This window comes from Bubalus kerabau, chromosome 15, assembly GCF_029407905.1.
Source record: "Bubalus kerabau isolate K-KA32 ecotype Philippines breed swamp buffalo chromosome 15, PCC_UOA_SB_1v2, whole genome shotgun sequence".
Lineage (NCBI taxonomy): Eukaryota > Metazoa > Chordata > Mammalia > Artiodactyla > Bovidae > Bubalus > Bubalus kerabau.
The window spans coordinates 50,631,615-50,643,791 of NC_073638.1; positions in this window are offsets into that span (position 1 = coordinate 50,631,615).

Consider the following 12,177-nt stretch of genomic DNA (forward strand, 5'->3'; position numbering starts at 1 on the left):
CAAGATTGAGGCGGTCTCTCCAGGATTGTGAAATCAAGCCCTAGATTCTCATGTCTGAACAATGAGATAGTATTGAGGAGGATATTAGCAAAAAGTACATGTGTATGTGTGTATTTGGGGTGGGGGATTCAGAGGCTGGTCAGTATTCAGTCACATTCTCTTAGAGCCATCTTGGGCACCTCACTCTTTCATGCCCTGAAATGAATAATAGTTGCTTTTATTTTTCTCAAAACACAGCAAAACTAATAAAACTCTCCCAAAGAAATATGATTCTAAAGTTGAAATGATTCTTTAATGAATAAATTTTTCTTCATAATTCACCTGCATTTTTCAGTTTTCAATATCAAACTAATCATACTTTGTGAAAAAGGAAAGCAAGAAGCCCTTCAGGGAGTCATTAATAAATGCAGTAGGCAATGAATATTCCAAAATATCCAATTATCATCTTTAGAAAATGCTACTGTCTTTACCTGCCTCTGAATAACAATAATAGTATCATAAGTAGCATTAATAATAGTGATAATAACATCTAATATTAATTCTGAGGATTATCAGTTGTATAATTTTATCACATTTGCTTTGCACTTCACCATTATAATCCTCATGACCTTAATACTCCTTTGAAAAGAGGATCACACTGGGAATTGGCCCAGTAAGAATTTAACTGTAGAAATTACTCAGGATATAAATAACAGGGCAGGGGCTCCTCACTGCCCCAGGTGGTTCTGGACTTCCTGGATCCTGGAGGACACCAGGACTAGGTAAGGGAGAAATGCTCATAGGGAACGAGATAATGTACTAAGCTCTCAGTCACTGAACATATATCTACATGATAATCCTGGACTAAGTTAATATAAGTGCAGATTACTCTTCTAATACTATAGACTCTAAAAGTATTGAGTTCTTTAATTCAGGTGAAATTCACCTCTGATTTATAATCATTCTTTTAATACTTTTGAAGTAGTTAAAATGTGAAATTGCTCTACTTTCAATAGCTTAACCTCCTCTTTAACCTTACTCCAGTGCTCACTATAAATGTGTCATCTTGCAGCTCAGTTTTGCTCCTATTTGTAATTTTCTTCTATGTTGACAAATAGGGTTTTTGAGTAATTGAATCACTATAATTTCATTCCAGCTCCACAAGTAACAGCTTTTTGTTGTTGTTTTTGTTACTTATACAGGTTCAATATTTATACCCCACATGGATTCTGATTTTCTGTCATAAATTGCCAGTGTTAGTATAAAACTAAAGAAATGATACCATCTTTTTTTTTATTATTTTAACATAAAAATAAAAGTATCTGACTCTTGTGGACTGTAGCCTGCCAGGTTCCTCTGTCCATGAGATTCTCCAGGCAAGAACACTGGAGTGGGTTGCCACTTCCTTCTCCAGGGGATCTTCCCGACCCAGGAATCAAACCCAAGTCTCCTGCATTGCAGGCATGTTCTTTACCAACTGAGCTCTGAGGGAAGCCCTACTTTTTAACATAGTCAAAGCTAAAAATGCAAAGGAGATTGATTATACAATAGAGCAGACTCTATTGTCCTATATATTTAGAGAATCTATTTTTAATTAGCTTACTTTCCCTTGATTGGATACTAACCCCATTTTTATCAAAAGTCCTCCTCTCTTAGCTACTTATTTTTAATTAATTAGCTAATTTAATGGAAAAAATGAAGGAGGAGCTAAGATGGAGGAGGAATAGGACGGGGAGAACACTTTCTCCCCCATGAATTCATCAAAAGAACATTTAAACGCCGAGTAAATTCCACAAAACAACTTCTGAATGCTGGCAGAGGACATCAGGCACCCAGAAAAGAAGCCCAACTCTTCGAAAGGAGGTAGGAAAAAATATAAAAGACAAAAAAAGAGACATAAGAGGGAGGGACGGAGCTCCATCCTGGGAAGGAAGTCTTAAAAAGAGAGAAGTTTCCAAACACCAGGTAACATTCTCACTGCCGAGTCTGTGCCGAGCCTTGGAAGCACAGAGGGCAAAATAACAGGGAGAAAAATAAATGAACAATTAAAACCCACATTACAAGCCCTACGGTAACTCCCCCAGTGGAGAAGCAGCGCAGACGCCTGCATCCACCATTAGCAAGTGGGGGCTGGGCAGGGAGGCGTGGTGCGGGCTGCATCCCTTAGAGTAAGGATCTGGCCTCAATGCCCCGAGCACTAACTGAGCGAAATAATTTGGGCTAGAAAACCAGACTGTGGGATATCTGCCATGAGAAAAGCCAGGCCTAACCTAAGACACCGCCAGGCCCGCGCACATAACAAAGGACTGTACAGAGATAGCCATATGCAGACCGTCCCCCTCCGGTGACAGGCAGCCAGAGCCAGAAGGGGGCAATCGCAGCCCCAGAGAGACATTATCTACAAAACTGTAAGCAGGCTTCTTTGCTAACTAAAACTTCTTGGCGTTCTGGACAGTCAAAATCCGCCTGAGAAGGTGCGCCAGTTGTACACCCAGATAACCGAGCAGTGGGGAGACAATAAGTCGCAGCAACTGAGCTCACCAAACACTTCATCACCTGAGCTGCTTGGACGTGGGAAGGTCACAAAATGCAGGCCTAACAGAGTCTGTGCCTCTGAGGACTACCCGAGTGCCTGAACCTGAGCGGCTTGGACCTGGGAGGTGCAAGCAGCCCAGGGCCAGCCTCGGATGGTTCCCAGCTGAGCAATCTAGAGCCTGAGCAGTGTGAGCAGGGAGGATACACGCTCCGTGAGCGGGGGCAGGCCCAGTGTGGCTGAGGCACTGCTAGCACACACCAATGTTATTTGTTTGCAGCGTCTCTCCCTCCCCACAGCGCAACTGAACAAGTGAGCCAAAAAAAAAAAAAAAAAAAAGGCGTCCACCACTGCCCCCTTTGTATCAGGGCTAAATCAGACACTGAAGAGACCAGCAAACAGAAGAAGCTATAACAGAGGGAACCGCCTTGGAAGCGACAGGCAATAGATTAAAACCCCGTGGTTAGTACCAACTACATAGGAAGGGGCCTATAGATCTTGAGAAATATAAGCCGGAACAAGGAACTAGCCGAAAATGAACTGAACCCACAATACCCATAACAACATCAGAGAAAGTCCTATATATATTTTTACTATTTTTAAAATCATTCTTTCTTTCTTTCTTTTTAAATTTTTAAAAAAATTTTAAGTCCTCTACTACTCCTTTAATTTTCATTTTTATAGCCTACTATTACTTAGCAAAAAAAAAAAAAGACACTTTTTTTTAAAAAAAGCAAACTTCATATATATATATATTTTATAACTTTTGTGAACTTACTTTTTTTTTCTTCTTTTCTTTAACATTGTATTTTTGAAATTCCAAACTCTGCTCTAGATTTTTAATTTTAGCTTTTGGTATTTGTTATCAATTTTGTACCTATTTTTTTTTTATATATAACTTTTGTGACTTTTTTTTTCTCTCTTTCTTTTTTTTTCTCTCTTTCTTTCTCTTCATTTTTTCTTTAACATTGTATTCCTGAAATTCCAAACTCTAACTCTGGATTTTTAATTTATGCTTTTTGGTATTTGTTATCAATTTTGTAAACTATATCTTCTTTATAATTTTTGTGACTTTGTTTGTTTTTGTTTTTTCTGTTTTTTTCTTCTTCTTTTCTTTAACATTGTATTTTTGAAATTCCAAACTATACTCTAGATTTTTAACTTTTGCTTTTTGGTATTTGTTATCAATTTTGTACCTATATTATTTTTTATAATTTTTGTGCCTTTTTTGTTGTTGTTGTTCTTTTTATCATTTTATTTTTCTCTTTTTCTTTTCCTTCACCTTTTCTTTAACATTGTATTTTTGAAATTCCAAACTCTACTCTAGATTTTTAATTTTTGCTTTTAGATATTTGTTACCAATTTTGTACCTTTAAGAACCCAATCTTCAGTACCCATTTTTTACTAGGGAGTGAGATTATTGGCTTGACCACTCTCTCCCCCTTCGGACTCTCCTTTTTCTCCACCAGGTCGACTGTGTCTCCTCCCTAACCCCACTCTACTCTACCCAACTCTGTGAATTTCTGTGTGTTCCAGATGGTGGAGAACACTTAGGGAACTGATTACTGGCTGGATCTATCTCTCTCCTTTTCATTCCCCCTTTAATCCTCCTGGCCACCTCTGTCTCCTTCCTCCCTCTTCTCTTCTCTGTATAACTCCGTGAACATCTCTGAGTGGTCCAGATGTGGAGTGTACATAAGGAAGTGATTACTGGTTAGCCCACTCTCTCCTCTATTGATTACACCTCATTTCATTTGGGTCACCTCAAACTCCCTCCTCCCTCTTCTCTCCTCCATGTAACACTGTGAACCTCTCTGGGTGAATCTCACGGTGGAGAAACTTTTCATCTTTAATGTAGATGTTTTATCAATGGTGCTGTATAGAAGGAGAAGTTTTTGACTACTGTAAAAATAAGACCGATAACTGGAAGCAAGAGGCTTAAGTCCAAACCCTGACTCCAGGGAACATTAACTGACAGGAGCTCATCAAATGCCTCGATACCTACACTGAAACCAAGCACAACACAAGGGCCAACAAGTTCCAGAGCAAGACATACCAAGCTTATTCTCCAGCAACATAGGAACACAGCCCTGAGCTCCAATATACAGGCTTCCCAAAGTCACCCCCAAACCACAGACATATCATAACTCATTACTGGACACTTCATTGAACTCCAGAGAGAAGAAATCCAGCTCCACCCACAAGAACACCGACACAAGCTTCCCTAACCTAGAAACCTTGACTAGCCACCTGTACAAACCCACACACAGTGAGGAAACACCACAATAAAGAGAACTCCACAAACTGACAGAATACAGAAAGAACACCCCAAACTCAGCAATTTAAACAAGATGAAGAGACAGAGGAATACCCAGCAGGTAAAGAAACAGGATAAATGCCCACCAAACCAAACAAAAGAGGAAGAGATAGGGAATCTACCTGATAAAGAATTCCAAATAATGATAGTGAAATTGATCCAAAATTTTGAAATCAAAATGGAATCACAGATAAATAGCCTGGAGACAAGGATTGAGAAGATGCAAAAAAGGTTTAACAAGGACCTAGAAGAAATAAAAAAGAATCAATATATAATGAATAATGCAATAAATGAGATCAAAAACACTCTGGAGGCAACAAATAGTAGAATAACAGAGGCAGAAGATAGGATTAGTGAATTAGAAGACAGAATGGTAGAAAAAAATGATTCAGAGAGAAAAAAAGAAAAATGAATTAAAAGAAATGAGGACAATCTCAGAGACCTCCAGGACAATATTAAACGCAACAAATTTCGAATCATAGGGGTCCCAGAAGAAGAAGACAAAAAGAAAGACCATGAGAAAATACTTGAGGAGATAATAGTTGAAAAATTCCCTAAAATGGGGAAGGAAATAATCACTCAAGTCCAAGAAACCCAAAGAGTCCCAAACAGGATAAATTCAAAGCGAAACACCCCAAGACACATATTAATCAAATTAACAAAAATCAAACACAAAGAACAAATATTAAAAGCAGCAAGGGAAAAACAACAAATAACACACAAGGGAATTCCCATAAGGATAACAGCTGATCTTTCAATAGAAACTCTCCAAGCCAGGGGGGAATGGCAAGACATACTTAAAGTGATGAAAGAAAATAACCTACAGCCCAGATTATTGTACCCAGCAAGGATCTCATTCAAATATGAAGGAGAAATCAAAAGCTTTACAGACAAGCAAAAGCTGAGAGAATTCACCACCACCAAACCAGCTCTCCAACAAATATTAAAGGATATTTTCTAGACAGGAAACACAAAAAGGGTGTATAAATTCGAACACAAAACCATAAAGTAAATGGCAATGGGATCATACTTATCAGTAATTACCTTAAACGTAAATGGGCTGAATGCCCCAACCAAAAGACAAAGACTGGCTGAATGGATACAAAAACAAGACCCCTACATATGTTGTCTACAAGAGACCCACCTCAAAACAGGGGACACATACAGTCTGAAAGTGAAGGGCTGGAAAAAGATTTTCCATGCAAATAGGGACCAAAAGAAAGCAGGAGTAGCAATACTCATATCAGATAAAATAGACTTTAAAACAAAGGCTGTGAAAAGAGACAAAGAAGGTCACTACATAATGATCAAAGCATCAATCCAAGAAGAAGATATAACAATTATAAATATATATGCACCCAACATAGGAGCACTGCAATATGTAAGACAAATACTAACAAGTATGAAAAGAGAAATTAACAATAACACAATAATAGTGGGAGACTTTAATACCCCACTCACACCTATGGATAGATCAACTAAACAGAAAATTAACAAGGAAACACAAACTTTAAATGATACAATAGACCAGTTAGACCTAATTGATATCTATAGGACATTTCATCCCAAAACAATGAATTTCACCTTTTTCTCAAGTGCACATGGAATCTTCTCCAGGATAGATCACATCCTGGGCCATAAATCTAGCCTTGGTAAATTCAGAAAAATTGAAATCATTCCAAGCATGTTTTCTGACCACAATGCAGTAATATTAGATCTCAGTTACAGAAGAAAACTATTAAAAATTCCAACATGTGGAGGCTGAACAACACGCTGCTGAATAACCAACAAATCAAGAAGAAATCAAAAAAGATATCAAAATTTGCATAGAAATGAATGAAAATGAAAACACAACAATCCAAAACCTGTGGGACACTGTAAAAGCAGTCCTAAGGGGAAACATCATAGCAATACAGGCATACCTCAAGAAACAAGAAGAAAGTCAAATAAATGATCTAACTCTACACCTAAAGCAACTAGAAAAGGAAGAAATGAAGAACCCCAGGATTGGTAGAAGGAAAGAAATCTTAAAAATTAGGGCAGAAATAAATGCCAAAGAAACAAAAGAGCCCATAGCAAAAATCAACAAAGCCAAAAGCTGGTTCTTTGAAAGGATAAATAAAATTGACAAACCATTAGCCAGACTCATCAAGAAACAAAGGGAGAAAAATCAAATCAATAAAATTAGAAATGAAAATGGAGAGATCACAACAGACAACACAGAAATACAAAGGATCATAAGAGACTACTATCAACAATTATATGCCAATAAGATGGACAACGTGGAAGAAATGGACAAATTCTTGGAAAAGTACAATTTTCCAAAACTCGACCAGGAAGAAATAGAAAATCTTAACAGACCCATCACAAGCACGGAAATTGAAACTGTAATCAGAAATCTTCCAGCAAACAAAAGCCCAGGTCCAGACAGCTTCACAGCTGAATTCTACCAAAAATTTAGAGAAGAGCTAACACCTATCCTACTCAAACTCTTCCAGAAAACTGCAGACGAAGGTAAACTTCCAACCTCATTATGTGAGGCCACCATCACCCTAATACCAAATCCTGACAAAGATCCCACAAAAAAAGAAAACTACAGGCCAATATCACTGATGAACATAGACACAAAAATCCTTAACAAAATTCTAGCAATCAGAATCCAAAAACACATTAAAAAGATCATACACCATGACCAAGTGAGCTTTATCCCCGGGATGCAAGGATTCTTCAATATCCGCAAATCAATCAATGTAATACACCACATTAACAAATTGAAAAATAAAAACCATATGATTATCTCAATAGATGCAGAGAAAGCCTTTGACAAAATTCAACATCCATTTATGATAAAAACTCTCCAGAAAGCAGGAATAGAAGGAACATACCTCAACATAATAAAAGCTATATATGACAAACCCACAGCAAATATTATCCTCAGTGGTGAAAAATTGAAAGCATTTCCCCTCAAGTCAGGAACAAGACAAGGGTGCCCACTTTCACCATTATTATTCAACATAGTTTTGGAAGTTTTGGCCACAGCAATCAGAGCAGAAAAAGAAATAAAAGGAATCCAAATTGGAAAAGAAGAAGTAAAGCTCTCACTGTTTGCAGATGACATGATCCTCTACATAGAAAACCCTAAAGACTCCACCAGAAAATTACTAGAACTAATCAATGACTATAGTAAAGTTGCAGGATAAAAAATCGACACACAGAAATCCCTTGCATTCCTATACACTAATAATGAGAAAACAGAAAGAGAAATTAAGGAAACAATTCCATTTACCATTGCAATGGAAAGAATAAAATACGTAGGAATATATCTACCTAAAGAAACTAAAGACCTATATATAGAAAACTATAAAACACTGGTGAAAGAAATCAAAGAGGACACTAACAGATGGAGAAATATACCATGTTCATGGATTGGAAGAATCAATACAGTGAAAATGAGTATACTACCCAAAGCAATTTATAGATTCAACACAATCCCCATCAAGCTACCAACGGTATTCTTCACAGAGTTAGAACAAATAATTTCACAATTTGTATTGAAATACAAAAAAACCTCGAATAGCCAAAGCAATCTTGAAAAAGAAAAATGGAACTGGAGGAATCAACATGCTTGACTTCAGGCTCTACTGCAAAGCCACAGTCATCAAGACAGTATGGTACTGGCACAAAGATAGAAATATAGATCAATGGAACAAAATAGAAAGTCCAGATATAAATCCATGCACCTATGGACACCTTATCTTTGACAAAGGAGGCAAGAATATACAATGGATTAAAGACAATCTCTTTAACAAGTGGTGCTGGGAAAACTGGTCAACCACTTGTAAAAGAATGAAACTAGAGCACTTTCTAACATTATACACAAAAATAAACTCAAACTGGATTAAAGATCTAAACATAAGACCAGAAACTATAAAACTCCTAGATGAGAACATAGCCAAACACTCTCCGACATACACCACAGCAGGATCCTCTATGTCCCACCTCCCAGAATATTGGAAATAAAAGCAAAAATAAACAAATGGGACCTAATTAACCTTAAAAGCTTCTGCACAACAAAGGAAACTATAAGCAAGGTGAAAAGACAGCCTTCAGAATGGAAGAAAAGAATAGCAAATGAAGCAACAGATAAACAACTAATCTCAAAAATATACAAGCAACTCCTACAGCTCAACTCCAGAAAAATAAATGACCCAATCAAAAAATGGGCCAAAGAACTAAATAGACATTTCTCCAAAGAAGACATCCAGATGGCTAACAAACACATGAAAAGATGGTCAACATCACTCATCAGAGAAATGCATATCAAAACCACTATGAGGTACCATTTCACACCAGTCAGAATGGCTGTGATCCAAAAGTCTACAAGTAATAAATGCTGGAGAGGGTGTGGAAAAAAGGGAACCCTCTTACAATGTTGGTGGGAATGCAAACTAGTACAGCCACTATGGAGAACAGTGTGGAGATTCCTTAAAAAATTGGAAATAGAACTGCCTTATGATCCAGCAATACCACTGCTGGGCATACACACTGTGGAAACCAGAATTGAAAGAGACACGAGTACCCCAATGTTCATCGCAGCACTGTTTATAATAGCCAGGACATGGAAGCAACCTAGATGTCCATCAGCAGATGAATGGATAAGAAAGCAGTGGTACATATACACAATGGAGTATTACTCAGCCATTAAAAAGAATGCATTTGAATCCGTTCTAATGAGGTGGATGAAACTGGAGCCTATTATACAGAGTGAAGTAAGCCAGAAAGAAAATCACCAATACAGTATACTAACGCATATATATGGAATTTAGAAAGATGGTAACAATAACCCTGTGTACGAGACAGCAAAAGAGACACTGATGTATAGATCAGTCTTATGGACTCTGTGGGAGAGGAAGAGGGTGGGAAGATTTGGGAGAATGGCATTGAAACATGTAAAATATCATGTATGAAACGAGTTGCCAGTCCAGGTTCGATGCATGATACTGGATGCTTGGGGCTGGTGCACTGGGATGACCCAGAGGGATGGTATGGGGAGGGAGGAGGGAGTAGGGTTCAGGATGGGGAACACATGTATATCTGTGGCAGATTCATTTGATATTTGGCAAAACTAATACAATTATGTAAAATTTAAAAAAAATAAATTTTTTTTTAAAAAGGATACATTTGAATCCGTTCTAATGAGGTGGATGAAACTGGAGCCTATAATACAGAGTGAAGTAAGCCAGAAAGAAAAACACCAATACAGTATATTAACACATATATATGGAATTTAGAAAGTTGGTAACAATAACCCTGTATTCGTGACAGCAAAAGAGACACTGATGTATAGAACAGTTTTTTGGACTCTGTGGGAGAGGGAGAGGGTGGGATGATTTGGAAGAATGGCACTGAAGCATGTATAATATCATATATGAAACGAGTAGCCAGTCCAGGTTAGATGCATGATACTGGATGCTTGGGGCTGGTGCACTGGGACGACCCAGAGGGATGGTATGGGGAGGGAGGAGGGAGGAGGGTTCAGGATAGGAAATACATGTACACCTGTGGCAGATTCATTTTCATATATGGCAAAACCAATACAATATTGTAAAGTTAAATAAAATAAAATTTAAAAAAAAAAGAAAAAGAAAAAATGCAACCCTCTCCAGTGTTCTTGCCTGGTGAATCCCAGGGACAGGGTAGCCTGCCAGGCTGCCGTCTATGGGGTCATACAGAGTCGGACACGACTAAACGACTTAGCAGCAGCAGCAGCATACTTGATTTACAATAGTATATTATTTTCAGATGTCAGTTCAGTTCAGTTCAGTCGCTCAGTCGTGTCCGACTCTTTGCGACCCCATGAATCACAGCACGCCAGGCCTCCCTGTCCATCACCAACACCCGGAGTTCACTCAGACTCACGTTCATCCAGTCAATGATGCCATCCAGCCATCTCATCCTCTGTCATCCCCTTCTCCTCCTGTCCCCAATCCCTCCCAACATCAGAGTCTTTTCCAATGAGTCAACTCTTCGCATGAGGCGGCCAAAGTACTGGAGTTTCAGCTTCAGCATCATTCCTTCCAAAGAAACCCCAGGGCTGATCTCCTTCAGAATGAACTGGTTGGATCTCCGTGTAGTCCAAGAGACTCTCAAGAGTCTTATCCAACACCAGAGTTCAAAAGCATCAACTCTTCAGCACTCAGCTTTCTTCACAGTCCAACTCTCACATCCATACATGACCACAGGAGAAACCATAGCCTTGACTGGACAGACCTTTCTTGGCAAAGTAATGTCTGTGCTTTTGAATATGCTATCTAGGTTGGTCATAACTTTCCTTCCAAGGAGTAAGCGTCTTTTAACTTCATGGCTGCAGTTACCATCTGCAGTGATTTTGGAGGCCCCTCAAAAATAAAGTCTGACATTGTTTCCACTGTTTCCCCATCTATTTCCCATGAAGTGATGGGACTGGATGCCATGATCTTCGTTTTCTGAATGTTGAGCTTTAAGCCAACTTTTTCACTCTCCACTTTGACTTTCATCTAGAGGCTTTTGAGTTCCTCTTCACTTTCTGCCATAAGGGTGGTGTCATCTGCATATCTGAGGTTATTGATATTTCTCCCGGCAATCTTGATTCCAGCTTGTGTTTCTTCCCGTCCAGCGTTTCTCATGATGTACTTTGCATATAAATTAAACAAGCAGGTTGATAATATACAGCCTTGACATATTCCTTTTCCTATTGGAACCAGTCTGTTGTTCCATGTCCAGTTCTAACTGTTACTTCCTGACCTGCATATAGATTTTTCAAGAGGCAGATCAGGTGGTCTGGTATTCCCATCTCTTTCAGAATTTTCCACAGTTGATTGTGATCCACACAGTCAAAGGTTTTGGCATAGTCAATAAAGCAGAAATAGATGTTTTTCTGGAACTCTCTTGCTTTTTCCATGATCCAGTGGATGTTGGCAATTTGATCTCTGGTTCCTCTGTCTTTTCTAAAATCAGCTGGAACATCAGGAAGTTCACGGTTCACGTATTGCTGAAGCCTGGCTTGGAGAATTTTGAGCATTACTTTACTAGCGTGTGAGATGAGTGCAATTGTGCAGTAGTTTGAGCATTCTTTGTCATTGCCTTTCTTTGGTATTAGAATGAAAACTGACCTTTTCCAGTCCTGTGGCCACTGCTGAGTTTTCCAAATTTGCTGGCATATTGAGTGCAGCACTTTCACAGCATCATCTTACAGGATTTGAAAGAGCTCAACTGGAATTCCATCACCTCCACTAGCTTTGTTCAAAGTGATGCTTTCTAAGTCCCACTTGACTTCACATTTCAGGATGTCTGGCTCTAGATGAGTGAT